This window comes from Balaenoptera borealis (assembly GCF_965194805.1).
Source record: "Balaenoptera borealis genome assembly, chromosome: 10".
Taxonomy (NCBI): domain Eukaryota; kingdom Metazoa; phylum Chordata; class Mammalia; order Artiodactyla; family Balaenopteridae; genus Balaenoptera; species Balaenoptera borealis.
In genome coordinates, this window is record NC_138874.1 from 52944126 (window position 1) to 52960218 (window position 16093).

Here is a 16093-nt window from a genome sequence, read left to right on the forward strand (position 1 = left end):
CCAAAATTTCTCTTTTCAGCTCTTTTAAGGACCCTAATGTAGGGAGTGGAATTATGAGCTCTGTCTGTTCTTCTGTTTGGGATTTGTCAGGCTGTCCTGTTGTGTTCCACTCTATGCCAAGCACACACACCAGTCCCCTGATGACTGACACTTCATTCAGAGGTGTAAAGAGAACACATTCCAAGACACGCTTTCCACCACCGACAGCCTCGTTGAAAAGGATAGTTTTGACAACACCTTAATAAACGTATAAAATAAATCTTACAGGACAAAAGACCAACCCCATGGCAGTTGTCTTCTGCTTTTCTATTGCTGATGTTACAGTGTCCCCTTGTTCATCTATATTGTGAACTCCATTCATCAGTATGATTCTGTACAGACCCTGTTGGCAATCTGCAAGCTGCATGCATGTTTTTATGTCAGTGGTGAAAGTTTATTGCCTGCAGCACAAATATCACAGCTTCCGTATTTAAGTAACTTTGATCACAGTTCATTTAGATTTTAGAAAAATGTCTTTAGTCAGTATTCTCTTTCATCCTCCAAAACGAAGAATTCTATTAGAGGAGCAAAAATCAGGAATTGCAACATTGAGCCCGTTCCATTTAATTTGGTTTCTCAAGCTTTATATCTTTAACCATGCCCCTGTTCTTTCCAAACAGAATCACTGCAGCAAAAAAGAAAAAGTAAATGGCTATTTTTACCAGCATTTTTATATAGTTTGGAGGCTTTTCATATTCTGAGAGGAAAAATCTAGGCAAGTCACCATGAGATATAATTGCAAAGAAGCCAGATTATAAAAATCATACTTTTATAAGCAATAAAGTAAAAGGAACCTCGAAAGTAGATTTCTCAAGGAACTGTACTTTGATTTTGATTAAATCTTAAAATAGATACCAGTTCAGAAAAGCATCACAGCTACAATATATTTGTCCATGAATAACTGTTGGATATACATTTATTAATGGCAAATAGTCACGGATTCCCAATTGATTAATAACGCAGATACTTCCTTACAGTACAATGAATTGGATGACTGAAACTACAGCGATGTTTTTCACTGAAGTTGTAATTTCACATTTTTCATAAAATGTCAGTAAATACATATTCCATCTAAAAACAAAATTTTCTTTGGTCAGCCTCATTTTTACCTGTACTAAAGACGATTGTTTTAATTAAATGCAGTGTTAAAGTGAAAAAGCCCATTTTTATTCTTTGACTTGACCTTCTGCCTCATTTGTCATGGATACCAAATAAATTTAGGCAAGGCATATTTATATTTATATTTTGAAACTCTTGCAAATACTTGATACTGTGGTACTGCTAGTATACATAAAATATGTTTGCTGTATTAAAAGTGTTTCTAAAATTCAAAGCCACTTGGTGTGTTAAGATTACATGAATGACCAAAATTTTGAAGGTTGGTCACTTTTTAATGCCTAACTTTAACTACATATAAATTTAATAATAGAGAAGAACCAAAATAAAATCCCTTAGATTGTAAAAGCAATTTTGATTCAGTACATGGAATTACAAAAAAAAGTCTTTTCCCTCTCTTTGGGAATGAAGCTTCTTTAGTTCTCAGTACATAATTCTTGTAGGTTAGACAATCACTAGGTCACCACTATAAATTTAACAAAGCCAACTGGTGAATGAATGTTCTCCTGCTTAAAAGTCATCATCCTCACCACCACCCCATGGCACTTTTTGGACTGCATACCATAAATCTATTCTCATAAGTATTTAAAAACTCAATGCATATTAGAAAAATGTAATTGATATTTCATTTTCTATTCCAAATTTGTATTAAGCGTCTGACTTTCCTCAAAGGTGACAACAGTTAAATAAACAACCTGACCTGTTGAAATACACAGCAGAGATGCATCAATGCAGAACGGATTCAGTCTTTGAATGCTTTACCAGAGAGAGAGGAAATACAGTTTAGTCTCTGAACTGTATGGGTTTTACCCCCAAATTTTTATGAGCCCCGGTACGCATAGCGCTACTGCAGCATAGAGTTAATAGTCGAAGTGCCAGTCTTCTAAGCAATAATTATGCAAGATATATTCCTTTTAAAAGAGTTTATATTTTCCAAGGATGTTGACATTACATCTTTTCAAAGAATTTAAACCATTTTTTCTTGATTCGGTGAGTCAACTGCCTAAATAGACAAACAGGCAATAGACTGTATATCTGTGGAGCATCAGTGACCTCCAGTGGCTCGTTAGACTAACCACAGCTACTCAAACATTTTATTTAGTTTTTCATCCTGAACCTTTATGTAAATGTGGTTTACAACATATGGTTTTCAATCCATGAATCAGATTTTAATTTTACTTAGTTCATCTCCCTTGGAAACATGGTTATAGTACAATTTTTTAAGCTATATTTTGTATATTGACTGATTTAGTAATGCCCAGAGGCCATAGAACTGGAACTAAGGGCTAGAAATAAGTGTCCAAAGATGAAGAGTGAGTAATAATACAACAAAAATCGATAAGAAATATTTTTTAAAGTATTTATAATCATCGACATTGGCCAAATATTCTGATATTTTCATTAAGTGAGAATATTTTCCATAGGCAGGATACTGAAATATAATTTAATTTAAGTTGGGGAAAACAAATTTCAATATTAATACTGAAAGAACCAGCATCAGTTATTTACCAGTCAGGAGTGTCTGAGCTGTGGAGTGAGGGAGGCCTCCCCATCCAGCTCTAGAACTCTCCAGTTTGTTATCATGCCAGTGACCTGTGCTTTGCCCCAGTGCTCTCTCCCTCCCTCCCCCTTTTCAGTCAGCTGAACACTGTTCTATTAGGCTCTCTGACAATGATGTTACAGTCTAAGAGGTGATGATTCATAGATAATGAAATTATGCTCTCCTTCTGGGGAAGGATAATGCAGAGTCAGATTTGTAGATTTGGCAAGGATTTTTAGGATGCTGTAGGTGCATGAAATACCTTCTCTCCCCTTGACATTTACCACGAAGAGAACTTAATAGTTTATTTAAAGTGTGGATTAGACTAGCATCAGAAACAGCATCAGGCCATGAAGCCTAAGACAAAATGAGTTCCAGACATGACAAATGAGAACTGAGCCATGAGAAATGAAAAATTCAGAAACTGTGTTGCCTCTTTTATTCCCTTTTCCCTGGATTCTTATTAGAATCTGGATTTTATGCAAACCCATGGAATTTTGCTATACTTGTATTCTCTTAGCTACCTACATCAAAAATCAGAGGCAGCTGGAATAAACCATGAACACAAAAAGTAATATCAGTGGATTTTAATTACAAATGTTGTAAGAGAAATAGAACTGATGAAAGCCAAATAGGTTGTATTAAATGACTCTTGAAAACAAATAAGATAATACACAGGTGAAAGTGAGACTTTCTAGAATCTAACCATAATAGCCTATAGAATTGGACCCACTTTTGCCTACTCTTCAAAATCATTGTTGATTTTTGCACAGTTGGGTAGAATACAGTAGAAATATTACAGAGAAAATCTACATAAAAAGAGATTATGATTCTTTTGATTTAAGGAACATATCATGCCCATGTAAATAATAGAGTATGGGCCTTAGATTCAGATTTCTCTGACACCTGCAAATCAAATAATCCCAGGGAAATTCCTTAGCTTTTCTGAACTTGAAGTTACTCATCTGTAAAATGGGCAAAATTACTGACTTCACATGGTTACTGGGAGGACAAAATGTGAGCAACACTTTGTAAACTCTAAAATGGCAACTATCTATTATTTTCAAAAAGCATTTAGTGAGATAATCAGCTATGTTTGCCAGTGTTCTATGTTTGGCCTGGGTTAAAAAGACATTACTAACCTCTATGTAACAGAAGCCTAAATCCACTTTACATTAATATGAATTCTGAGACTTGGCAGTGAGTCTGTAACTTAATTTGTCTTTGACGTTTATTTTCCATAAAAACAGTTTCTTCCACCCCATATCAATAATGACCGCAACGTACAATAAACATAAATAGACACCAACCAGAGCTTATCAAACTAAATCAAAATTCTAATTGGGTCCCAAAAAAGATCATTATAGAAAAGGTTTTCAATTAACATAGGTTACTTGCCCTGCCCCTCTTCAGTATCACTATTTTGAGCCCTTGTCGAATTTATACCTTATAAATATAACATTTATGGCAAGATAACATCATTATTGAGCAAAAAGTAATTGCTTTTAACATGTTACAGTGGGATTAGCACATATTCCAGGTATCGATTACATGACATCTACTCTGTTGTTTCTTTTCCCCCAATGAAAGATTATCCAAAATTTCCTCCTAGTATAGAAATTATTATTGACTTTACCAGTTATTACTGTTGAAAATCACTGGATTAAAAAAAAAGTAGCATAAAAATACAAAGGCTTTTTTATGAGTTATAACCTATTCATTTATGCAAAATTAAATACTTAAGAGTACTCTTTTGGGGCCTTTCATCAAAAAAATGACCAGTGTAATCAAAAATCTCTCTCTACTGGATGTAGCTTTTCTTACCAAGTATGATGTAGCAGACGTATTTCCAAAATTCTTATAATTTAAGTAGAAAACCATCCTCTTTGATAGCTGAGTTCCTATGAAATCTCTTGAGAACAGAGAGAGGATGATGGTTTTTCAGTGGAAAAAGCATTTTTCAATTTTATTCTGCTTTACCTTCATAGGATTATTGGTATATGTTCTTGAGTTAGGTCTCCTGAACATGTGAGGAGAATTTCAGGAACACAGAGAGAACAAGACTATCTGGGTCACAATGTAAGACCAAGCAGAGGGAATCTATTTAACAACTGTACTTTCTAATAGCAGAAACTCCATATGCAATAATAATCCATTTTATTGGGAAAAAAAGAGAGAAAAAAAGAAAAAGAGCTTCTCTCTTAACCTATCCAGCAAATGTTGTAATGCAAATTGATAACTTTTTTGATAATTCTGTATACCTTATTTTCAGGGACTCCCATTTCCCCCTGACCCAGGAAAAAATTTCAGTTATTCTTTTATCCCACTCTTAAATTGTTGTTCTCTACTTCCTATGTCACACAAAAAAGGTCTTGCCTCATATAAATCAACACAGTTGGTCATCTTACTCAAAGGAGCATCCTATCTTCAATAAAAAAGATTAGACCATAAAACAAAATGTAAGTCTGGCTGACCTTTCCCCTTTTCCCTACAGCTTACAAACCACCTCTACAGTATCTTTTGATTTGCAGTAGAAGAAGGAAGAAATAGAGTTGAATTAACAATTAAATAACTCCTAGAAACAAAACATAAGACTTTATGAATAGGAATACTCAACTATAGGTCATCAATCAGAAACACATATCAACAATCAGAATTTTGTCTTGCAGGGACGAAATGTAAATTTTGGGGGTCTCACGAATAAAATGATAAGGCAAAGACCACATTTAACAAAGGCAATTTCTATTAAAGCTTCATTGCACTAATTACGTCTATCCAGGGTGTAAATACATTTTGCCAGTAAAGAGCAAAGGACTTCAGTTAAGAATAAATCCTTATTCAGCACTCTTGGGGCTCAAACGTATTGATGAAGTGGGGGTAAAAAAGAAAATATTTTCAGACAGTGACGCTACAGTAGAGTGAAGCTATACTATCCAGTGGTGTTCATGGCTTCAACTGGGTGGTCCATACATGTAGCTAAAAAGTGCTTCTTGTCATTAAGTTTGATCTGTTGTACTCTCTGAAAGAAGGAACATGATTTTTGATGCGGTCAACCAGCATCTCACAAGAATGTTTAAAGGAAACTTGTAGGACATACCATGTTGATCTTGAAGTAGCTGAGTGACTTTAAAGTCTCTGATAAACCTGTGATAACTTTCCACAGTGAAAGAAGTTTAAAAACTAACTTGGCACTTTAGGATCAGTGTTGGCTTGTTCTTCATCAATTTATGAAAGGGATTCTGCATAATTTGTATGAAATTCTTTATGAAAGGGATTCTGCACAATTTGCATGAAATTTTAAAGTTAAAAGGTATAAATATTTGGTTGGAGTACTGCCATTTACCCTAAGGAAGGTTAGGTAACATCACTGAATTACAATTAAAATGGAATAATTAAAGATCTGTTTAATATGGCACAGGACATATTATATACATAAGTATTTTATGTTTTCCACCAAGCTAGACATGTTCTGGATGCTTAGGGGAAAAAAAGAATCCATGTCCTTCCTATAGGATTATTCACATTTTATCACATATTTGTTTATGTGTATGTGCATTTTTGTGTACTTGACTTATTATGTGCCAGGAATGTGTATATAGTTTTTTTTAAAATATAAGAAGAGTCCTTATATTGACTCAATTCTCTGATAAATTTCATCCATTAATCTTAAATCTTGTCCCTCTTTATAGGACTGCCCTAAAATAATTCATACCCTACCCATACAAGGCTTCTCAAGCCAAATTATACACCTCCAGCTCCATTAGGAAATGATTTCCAGTAATTTACCATTAGGATATCCCTCTGCTAGTTAAATTCTGATCTGCTAGTGTAGTCATCTTCCCAGCCTGTGGCACTCACTCCAGCCTATTTTATGTCATTAAAAGGCAACATGCACTTAGTCCTATGGACTTTTACAGGGAGGACTGAGTAGTGAAATGTAAAAATCTACATATATTTTTATGGGCTTCACTTTGGTTGTTTTTATGGTTGAACACACAGAGATGTGCGGGGTCTTAGTTTACACTGAAATGCAAAACCATTAAGCTAGCTATAAATTAAAAAGAAAAGGTCAAGATAGACAAAAAAAAAAAATAGAGTCTAAAGATCATGTTATTTATTTCTTAATCTTAAAAATAATACTAAATAATGAACATCCTGTATTTCACTTTCCTGACATCTGTTTTACCCTCCACGTTTCCCATCATATTCTCGAATTTAAGCTTCCCATTTCTTACATTTTCCCACTTCTAACACGGAGGTTTCTTTTGTTTGTTTTTTAGTTGTTTTGTTTTGTTTTCTGCCTGCAGATCTTTTCCCAATGCTTTTGTTGTATCACTTTGCCTGCTTTTCTAGACTCCCCACTCAAATTTTGATCCTGTCAGAACGTCACAGGGTAATTCATCAGTTTTGTGATTGGAGTGATCGGACAAACGGACTGGGTTTGTCTCTAGAGTGCAATCTAGTCAAGTCTGGGATGTGTGCCTTCTGTCTTCCCTGCCTCCATTCCCATGCCCTTTCTCCACCTAGGATTATCCATACTGAAATTTCTGCATCCAGTGCTACCTAGGGTTCTCTTGGTTCCTTACTCCTTACCCAATATGTATCCCCAGATCTCAGCTAGCATCATTATCGATTCCAAAGACACTTACACCTAAATGGGGATAAAAACCTTTTGCTAAAGGTGAGAAAGTCATATACTAAGAGCAGGGGTTATGCTTCGAGGGCAAAAGTGCTTTGCAAGCACCTCTGAAATCATCCTACATAGATACCTCTATATTTTTCTCAAACATGAAGTTGGGCCTTCCCAAAGGAACCAAGGCAAGACAAATAATCCATGTTTCATTCAGTAAACTATAGTTTGAGACATCTCTTCAGTGAATTACCATTATACACAGGCTTTCTCCTTAGTTTTTCTCCACGGAGAGACAATATTGTATACAAGAAAGAACGTGGGCTATGGATCCAGGATGAACCAGTTTGGATTCTGGTTCTGGGACTTAATAACTGCAAAATCTTGAGTGTTAGCTTCTTCATTTTAAAAATAAAAATGTGTAAAATAATATAATCATCACAGGACTGTCACAACAGGGCAAAGAATCAGCATTTCTTGAATATTTTTATGTACTTTGTTTTGGCACATTGCATATATTATTTAATTTAATTATTTAATATAATACTCATAAAGATCCTATGATGATTAAATAAGATGACTTAGATGAAATCACTTAGTATAAAGCTTGGCACATAATCGTAACCTTCTCCTTCCCTTTATCAGCTCTAATTGCTAAAAATTTCAGTATAACAGAATGCTTTAATAGCTGTATTCCACTATCTATTTTTACATGGAATAACAAACAGATATCTGGCAGACTTTCAAGAAATAGAATCTTAACTGCCATAAGCTCAGGGGCAACTGGGCACATGATTAATACTGAAGAGTAATGTGGTACATAAGACCAAAGTCCTAAATCTCCCATCAAAGCCCACCTACATCTCTACCTTTATTTCCACATTATTCCCCATGCTCTAACACTGGCCAGTTACTGAAGTGCTTTCCTACCTCTGTGCTTTTGCTCAAGCTATTTCCTTTGTGAGAAATGACTTTCCTCTCCCTTCCAAGTCCTCCTGTCAATCTCTGAGTCTTCTTATAACAGATCCAACTCAAATTCCACTCACTCTAGAAGTCTTCTTAATCTTGCTTGCCCTTCCCTGTTTTCCATGATATTTTGTATGTCTATTGGAGACAATATCACAGGCTGCCTTATGTTAGAGTTATTAATGTGTTTTCATACCCTTTTTGAGGAAAGGGACCATCTCTTCTTTTCTTTCATCCAGTGGTGATTGGTTATAGACTTTTATTCATAGTGGATATCTGTCGAACTGATTTTCTGTTAATCATTATAAGGTTATTATCAACCTCATATTTATTTATATAGTCTGCATATACATTTTGTTTTTATTTTATATGTACTTTCTCACATATAAAGTCTTCTCATTTATCAGTAAACTGATAAATGGTTTCAAAAATTTTTCTTACAAAATATGGTTTTTAAGAATCATGTTCAGATTTAAGTTGCTTCTATGTTGTGAATAATCTAACAACAATTTTCTTTGATAGTTACCAAGGGTATGACCATTTTAGCTGGCATGTTTAAGTGACTAAGAGCTAAAAAAAATTGTGGGACAAAGAAAGAATATTTCATTCAAAGAATGAATACATCTTGGTTTTAGTGAAGGTTGGGTAGTCAACTTTTGTTGTAAAAGCCATATATTTGCGACTGCTCCTTGCCCACTGCCTCTTGGGAAAGGTCCTTTTCTCTTTAGCTTCATATCTTCTCATCGCATGCCTAGTGCCAAAGTCTTCTGCTTCAGACACATTCCAAGGCCTCTCCTCTCTTCCCAAAGCGGCTACCCTACACTATCACAGAAACCAAGTCAGAGGTCTTTGGCTTTCTGATTATATACATTTTCAAAGTAACTATTCTACTGAAGGTTTCAAACATCAAATACTCAGAAGTTGACAATTAGAAATGCTCGTTATTTGTTTACCTCCTGAACACTGATTTTGCAGAAGGCACAATTGATTATAGAGGACTGAAGCATCTGCCGTTTGCTGGGTCTCTCCTTTCTTACCTTCTGTCCATCCTCTTACTCCTTTTCACTGACTTTCCTTTCTCTCTCTCATCACCACTTAAAATATCTTTCAATTTTTCCCTCTATCCAACTTTATTGATAAGTCAATCTATACTATACTTGACTATGCACCTACTGACTGGGTTAAGAGGAAAATACTAATGGGTTTTTTTTCTCTTAGAAAAGCAATAATTAAGATGACACAGTCTAATAATTTAATTTAAAAGGGAGTCAAAAATCTATTTGTATTCAATAGCTTTTTTTAGTTCTATAAATGAAGAACTATAATTTTGTAAACTGTAGTTTAATTTCAGAAATAGAAGTTACATCCCCCCCAAATATATTTTTAAGTCACATTTTAATCGTGATTTGTAAAGGCAGGGCAGATTTGTAGAACATCCAAGTATTCCTTTAAATGTGAGGTATCACTCAGACTCTGAACTGTGGTAATCTTTGCCATCAATGGAGCAGATTCATTTTTGGAACATATGTAATAATACGAGAATTGAAATGAAACCTTCATTTAGTTATAAAACTTGTAGCTATGAGGGTTTTTGAGAACCTTGCAGTACATTTTCTTACCTTCTATTTGAAACTCTAAGCTAATTTAATTGTATTTTTAATGATCTTCCAAGGACTGCATTCCTTAGTCCCTCTCTTAGTTATCCATTTCAGGGTTTTACTACAAACATTGCATCAGTTTTTACCTCTAATCTATATCTCTTTTGCTTAAGATATACCCAGTGGTTACTTTAATTTTAAAAAGAAATTTTTTTGTTTCCATTCTTATTTAAAAGAAAGAAATATAAGAAGTGGTCGAGTTCTGGTTTTATTTTTAATCTTCAGTATTGGAATCTGCTTGGTCTAGCTCAGGTAGAGGGCCCTGGGCTCCATGGCATATAGTTTGAAAAGATGAAATACCGCCGTTCTGAAACTGGCACTAATCTACTATAGATTCAAGAAATTCTGTGTGGTTAACAGCTGAATGAAAGGAACTCAGTGCTTAACTAACCTATAACCAATCACATAGGCAAGAAGTTTCTAGCAGGATGTATTCAGCAGTTTTCAATACCAGGCTCACAAATTATACTTCCAGAGGTCAAATTTGCATATAACTCTTTGAACCACAACTATCTCCTCATACTCAACTCAGTTTTAACATCCAGCAGTGTGTTGTGCAGAAATAATCAATGGTTAAATTATTCCCATTTTGTTGGCTCAGTTCACAGTAGCCCACTGATTAGTTTAAAAAAAACAACAACTATGTGATCTTCAATTGTATTTCAACTGTACCCAAGGGCAGATGCCATCTCTGGTAATATGACAAAACAGATTTAAGTTTATAAATGTTTCTGTGTGCTCCAATCACAACACGCATCCTGCAGTAACTATACTGTAGTGCAAATTGTAAAAAATGCAACTGAGTTTCCTGGAGAATCATTTTAGAGTTAATTAAACCTTCTCCACCTGTAATTTAAGAAAAAAGAAAAAGCCCAACACTCCTAAAGACTATGGGGGAAAGGCAGTTTAAGAAATAGAAGTCCTCTGTTTATCCAGGGATGTACGTTACAAGGCAGACAGCTACACCACAGTAGAGGGACAACATTTCCTCAGCTGATTCGGTTAATTAAAATGCACAGTTACAACAGTCTTTCTTAGAGCCTGCAGCTGAATGACTGAAGTCTCCATTTTCCTACAGTGTCACACAGAACGTGAAGATGCAAACATACTGCCCAAGCACAATTTGACTCGCTAAAATCCAGCACTATAAACACGATACACATTTCTCAGGCACATTTTAAAAGACGTATTATCAAGATTTATGGCACAAGGATAGAAATAATTTGCAGTTAGGCAGGACCAAGAGAATATCCTAGGTTCCTCTCAAAGTAGTTTGAAGTAAAATTTATAAATAAATCTTAAGGGTAGAGTCCACTTTCAATGCAGAAGTCTTCAACTCTTTACTTTCAAATGTATGGAATTTGAATCTGACAAACAGCCCGTCTGTGGCCAGAATTTATGAGTGATATGAAAAATCAAAGGCCACAAAAGCTGTTTGTCACATAAACTGCAGAACGCGATGGCAGTCTGCAGGGCTCATTTGCAGAACTCATGATGAGCATGGGAGGAGGGGATGCTAACAGCTGCAGCCTTGACTGCACTACCTGTGCCAGCCAGAATTCAAGCCGCGTGAGCTGGGTAAGGGTGAAAGAGAGGGCCAACAAACGGAAAGAAAAAAGAAAAAAAAAGAAGAGGTTCTTATATCTTAAGTTTTTATTAAATCAGATGCACAGATGAATACCTGCAGAACCAGTTCAAGACAGATGTGGCCTGCAGGTATTCAAATTAAATCTGCTCATGGAAGACTACATTTATTTCCTGGTATGGAAGAGATAGTACAGCCTTTGAATCAGACTAGCAGCATGGCATCGCGTCAGTTTCCTCATCTGTAAACTGGGAACAGTGCTTCACATCTCAGGGCAATTTCAAGAATACATTGAGATAACATGTTTGCGGGCACAGCAAGTAATAAGTTATTCTCATCTCTCTCATGAGGTGTTTTTCACAAGGCAATGAGTTGATATGAATGGCAAAGTGAAAGTTCCCATATTAACCATATAAATTAAGAAGTCTGCAATCTATAGAAAATGATTAAATATTCCTGGAGCTTAATTTGTAAGTCATTAAATCAAACCCAAACAGGGCTTACCAAAAATCTGAAAACCCTCTATTAATATTCAATAATGGAATTGTCATATTAAGGTTTGTTCTGTCACAATTTTGCTTAGAACCACAACAAAAAATTTTTGATCTTAGTATTGTCCTTTTCTAATAATTCAGCATCATTTCCTTTTCATAAACATAACTTGAAGAACTGACTCCATTACCTTTCAGATGTCTCTTTAAAATCTGCTCTAATGTCTGTATGTCTCTCTTTTTTTTCATTTTTCTTCCCCAAACATGGACATATCACATCCCCCCCAACACTCAGTACTGAAGGGAACATGCTATTACTATTGTAGCAAATAAAATAGTCTATATAACTTAGCACCTAATTCGTTTCTAGTGGGAAATAATTTAGGCGTTTGGAAGAAAGGAACACAATATTATTTATGTTTTCTAAAATTTCAATTGAGTCTGTGAAATAATGGTTGAATTATTCAAAGCAATTTATCCAAAAGTTACAATAAAAGATTTCAATGGATATTTATTGAGCACCTACTACATGCAGGCATGCAAGTGGATTTTTGGTTTTACTCAAGGCAAACAAAACATTACAGATGGCAAAGGGTAATTGAAATTTGGAGTCATATCACCAGGAAAGACATTTAATTATTTGACTGGTTTTGGAAAGTCACTTCTTCATAAAGCATTGAGTTTTCTCTTTTCAGGAGAGAAATTTGATACATGCCCTTCACTGGAGACATGATAATAATTAGTTCTTTTTAAAGATTTTTGAAAAGAGCAGAGATGAAAAGAGCTGTAAGAGTTTCTAAATGACACAAGATCTGTGAAGTGGTAGATATTTAACACAAACCTCATACAGCTGTTATGTGGATTCATTAGTTAATCAGTTAGTTAATGACTTTGAAGTGTAAAATCTTATTAGACTTTTTTTTTTTTTTACACTTTAACACATATGAGAAAGAAATTACTCTGTCTTAAAACTGACTATACCATTCTAATATATTGGATCTTTCCATGACATACCTTCAAGATGTTCTTTCCTAGTCTGATTTTTTTTTTTTTCCAGACAACTCCTAAAAAGCCTGTCTAGACCCTGATCCCCTACCCCTTTATTTTTCAGTATTGGCATTGGTTTCCAGTTAGCACTAAGCACAGAATTGAAAAATCCCCATGACAAGGTATTTTGTGTAATAATATAAGGTGTTATTTGATGATAATGGCATCAACTGTTAAACATGCTATTTAAATGCAGTTTTGTATCTCTATACAGCAGGGGAGGGAAAAAAAAAAAACTGTTGGGTAAATCTCAAAGAAAGTGAACAAGGGAAGGAGTTGAAAACCCAATGATAACTACCTTGCTCTTTGGAAATAGTGACTAATTTCTCTCCTGCATGCTGGGAATTTGAGAAAGGATGGCAGAGGCATAACTAGTTTGGCAACATTCTACTATGTGGGAGACATTTCTATAGCTTAAACAAAAATTATGGTTGACATACAATATACACAGAGAAAAGTGCACGTATTATCAAGGTTATCCAAGCCAAATGGATATTGGGCACTCCTGTGTTCCTTGCAGCCAGATCAAGAAATAGAAGATTCCCAGAACTCCAAAAGGCCCCTCTGTTTCCTCCAATCACTAGCCCTATTTCCAAGGGTAACCACTACTGTTACCTCTAACAGCATTAGGATAGCTTTATCGGGCTTGGTACTTTATATAAATGGAATCATAAAGAATGTACTCTCTTTTGAGTCTTGCTTCTTTCTGGTGACATTATCTTTTATGAGATTCATCCATATTGTTAAGTGTAGTTGTAAAGCTACAGATTTCTAATTGTGGTCCCTCCACCCCTCCCTCACCCGTACACACACAGAATTAATCCTTTTATTCAAAGAATGGCCAAGGATCCCTGTACTGGGAAGTCCTTGATGAACTTCATGGGAGACTCAAGAATTGCTAGTGAATAATGTCCTCCTGTCTTTTTTCTTTTTCTTTTTTTTTTTGCATCAGTAAATATAATGCAATCTCAAATTATTTTGCACTTTTAAAATCTGGTCATGGAGAGAACCAGTTCTAAGGAGCACACTGAGGTAATCATTTTTTTCAGTAGCCCTTGTTTTCAGCGCTGAATCCCCTACTCAGCTATCCTTACCAGCAGAGCCCTCTGTCCCTGTCCTTCAGCTCCTAGAAAGCCTGCCTTACTCTAGCAGCTGTTTAAAAAAAAATTGGGTAAACTACTTCACACCAAGGTGTTAATGCCTAAATCCTTAGCTCTCTAAGGTATGGCCCCAGGACAGTGCTGTGACACAGAGGCCCAGTTACTCTCCGATTACTCTCTAATGGGGTCTCTGGTAGAGCTGCATTTATTGACTTGTACTATAAGGTTCCTTTACACTGAAGGACTCTAAGAAACAGACTGGTGGCATTTGATGCTGTTTTTACTATTAGAACATTATTGAAACTATTATTTCACTACAGCACACAGTGTTCTCTTTATGAGAGTCCACGGGGGAAGGGAGACTAGTTCTACTTCTTCTACTTAACTTTATTTTAAAATACATTGCTATTCAAGCAACTGATCTTGCCGGTGCCATCCCCCGCACTTCCCCCACCTCTCTCCTGCTAAAAATACCAAAAAATAAGAGATAAACACTTCTAACAAATGTTAAGAAATTTATAACTCATCTTTTTGGTCTACCTTCCTCACCCTTGGTTTCATCTTTTTCTTATGTTCTCTTTTTAAATGTCTTTAATTTTTTTTTTAATCCTGATGAATTTAGGAAGAATATAGATTAATTTGATGAAATATGCTATCCCTTAAGAAAAGATTTTCAGTCACTGACATTAGATCAAGCTGGCCAACTGAGGGATGTATATTTTAGGCAGAGGGCTCTTCCAGCAATTTTCAAGTTACACCCCATTGGTTGGCTGTGATCAGAAAGAATGCAGGAGCTGATTTCTGAGGCACTGGATGGTATCGTGCCTTACACAACATAGGTTTTTATAAAGCTTTACTGAATGCACTGACTGAAGCTATTTTCCATCAAGTGAAGTGGACAAGAATGAGAGAATGTCTAGGAAAAATTTAGATCAAGAACAGAATAAAAGACAAATGTACTTGTGAGAAAACACGGAGCTGAGTTTTCGAGAGAGTGGAACTGTTACTATATGTGATATTTTGCAAGTACTAGTCCTTTCTTATCTTCAAGGCTCTCAGAGTTCTACTTGGGAAGACTTAATTAATGCATTATTTATTTGAGTCATTGATTTATGGAGCTTAACATTAAGATACAGCACAGCTCATTTTCTTTCTAATATTTATCTCTACAGGAAGAACACCACAATGATGGGGGGTGTTCTACCCTTGACTAGTAATCCACAGAAGCAATCACCCAAACTGACAATATTGAAAATATTAAATAACAATCTGTTATTTACTCCCTTCATTGCTAGGATCCCACTATTTAAGTTAAGTAAAATAATTCCCAGAAACTAAGTGATAATCTATAAATCATACCACAAAATGGTCTAGTACATATCCCAGTGAAATGTTTTCTGTGAAATGGGGAGGAGGAGATGTCAAATGTGGATCTCTTAATGCCTGTATTAATTTTTAGATCAAAGAAATAATTCCAGTTCAGATAAATTAAAAATGTGGCTTTTTTATTTTCTGTTAAAGCTATTTGATTATGACACTCTAGAGAAAAGCATATTGCCTTGCAAAAAATACAAACAAATTTATTATCAGAGATTGTGTGAGATTAGCAAAAATTATAATATTGATATTTCTAAGGTTTCCAATGGTGCCACTCAGTAATGTAACAGAATAGTCATATTTAAGTAATTTTTATTTATTCCAATATATTTTGCCAAATTCAAAATAAATTTGTTTAGAAACTATCATTCCTGAAGATACCATGGTAAATATTCCCTTTAAAAATTACTAAATCTAATATAAAAATTAGGACCTATTAGGTTAAATTTTTGTTGCTGTTGTTCAGCAGTGACTATAGAATTAAACATGATTGGAGTACCACTGTGTATATTTCAAATGCTCATAATGTACAAAAATGAACATC

At 35.0% G+C, this 16093-nt stretch overlaps 2 protein-coding genes across 7 annotated transcripts in view; one reads left to right on the forward strand and one right to left on the reverse strand.

Moving 5' to 3' along the window:
• CTNNA3 (catenin alpha 3) overlaps positions 1-16093 on the reverse strand; it is a 1737547-nt gene that overhangs the window by 954592 nt on the left and 766862 nt on the right. The window lies entirely within an intron of this gene.
• The window catches only part of LRRTM3 (leucine rich repeat transmembrane neuronal 3), a 206934-nt gene that overhangs the window by 9827 nt on the left and 181014 nt on the right, over positions 1-16093 (forward strand). The window lies entirely within an intron of this gene.